Genomic DNA, 1721 nt, shown 5'->3' on the forward strand with positions numbered 1-1721 from the left:
GGTTGCAGCCTGCCTTGGGGCAACTGCTGCTTTGCTTTGTGCTGTTAATGTCTCCTAGCCTGGCTAACGTCAGACCACTTTCTCTTTGAGACGTGAGCTGTGTCCCAATGTGAAGTCTGCATCCTCCGAAGTCCGTATTTGAAGGCCGATTGCGTCACAGCGGCACGTCGAAACGTCACAGCGGAGCGACGAAGGATGTCCCAATTCAAAGGCTGCACACTTCGGAGGTCGCATTTGAAGGCCGATTGCGTCACCGCGGCGCTATGAAGGCTGTCCCAATTAAATTCTGCATCCTCCGAAGTCCGTATTCGAAGGCCGGTTGCGTCATCGCGGCGCGACGAAGGCTAAAGTGACGCCAAATGCACCCTTCGTTTCCCCGTGAAAGGAAGGATACATAAATGGACACTTTGCGGACTATCCTACCCCATAATTCATCGCGCGGCGGTGACGACAACATTTTTATAAAAAAAATAATAAAAAAAAACGGCCGAGAGTTCGCTGGTGGACGGCAAATTCACATTTAAATGTAAGTATTATGTTTTCATTTACTCAAATAACTTAGCTAGTGAAACCTGAGTTAAAAGCCACAAGTTTTTCTTTCTTATAAACTTCACCTTAACTCCATCACCATTGCGTGGCTTCATTTGTCAGGTGGTCTGAGGCAAAACTTGTGCTAATAGTTTAATAATTGTTTCAGGGAGCAAGGAGCAGACAGCTCAATTTATTAAACTGCAATTTAAAAAAAAAAAAAAAACTAAATAAATTAAATGACATTTTATTGTAATATTTGCACTAGTCTGTCAAACTTGTGTAAATAAGAAATATCACTCACCCTATAAAGCCCACAACAATAGGAAAAGCAGTACCATAGATGAGGCAATGGGGTTTCACTTGTATGTGTTTTTGTAGTGCTGTCATGCAAGCCATGTCTACAAAGGTTTTAACCAAATTTGAGTATTCATGAATATGATTTCTGAATATGAATGATTTTAAAAATACAAAGTAAGAAAGTTGAGATCACATCTTTGCTGAAATGTATTGTGCTGTTGTTGTTAACAAGCCATGGTTAATTTGCTCTGCCTTAGGATTGCACGTGTCCTGGGACAGGTGATGGTGTGAGTGGGAAACCCTCGGCTGAAACTTGGCCCTGGTTTGTCCTCATGGATGAGATGTTGGGACAGAGGCATTGCACCCTCATTGCCTCAATCCCTGAGGACACACCAGGGCTGAGTTCAGCAGTGTGTGACCAAGAAGAGGAGCCAGGGGTAGCAGCACCAGCACCACGAAGAAGGCGAGACAGAGAGGACGAGTTTTTGGACTTGAGAGAAGACATGGGACTGCAGAGGCGAGGAGAGCACAAGAGAGAATGGACAGGCTGTTTTCTCTTCTTGAAAGAATGATTGAAAAATATGTATATATATTATATTCTTTAACTTTTTTCACTTATATTTTTTTAAAAGGAAAAAAATTATGCAACTTTAAATGTGTAAATAAAAGAGAATTCATTGCTCTGGACATTGTTTATTTTTGTAATGACAGTCATAATTTCTACATGAAACAAATTCTTCTATAATGTTTTTCCCCCAACTATTTACAACAAACGTTAAACATCTCAAAATCAACATAAACATTTAAATTGTACAGTACATAAAATAAGAAAAATGATGTAGACTTATTCAGCTGAGTTGGAGACACTGGTGTGCTGCTGGACCGGGATGGGC

The 1721-nt window shown here is 41.0% G+C and overlaps 1 long non-coding RNA gene across 1 annotated transcript; it reads left to right on the forward strand.

Moving 5' to 3' along the window:
• The first annotated feature begins 255 nt into the window (after nt 1-255).
• LOC311297244 lies at nt 256-1515 on the forward strand. The gene is made up of 2 exons (XR_014628783.1): nt 256-526; nt 1086-1515. It is a non-coding gene; the product is annotated as an uncharacterized lncRNA (long non-coding RNA).
• The last annotated feature ends 206 nt before the right edge of the window (nt 1516-1721 follow it).

This window comes from Rutilus rutilus (assembly GCF_951802725.1).
Source record: "Rutilus rutilus genome assembly, chromosome: 9".
Taxonomy (NCBI): Eukaryota; Metazoa; Chordata; class Actinopteri; order Cypriniformes; family Leuciscidae; genus Rutilus; species Rutilus rutilus.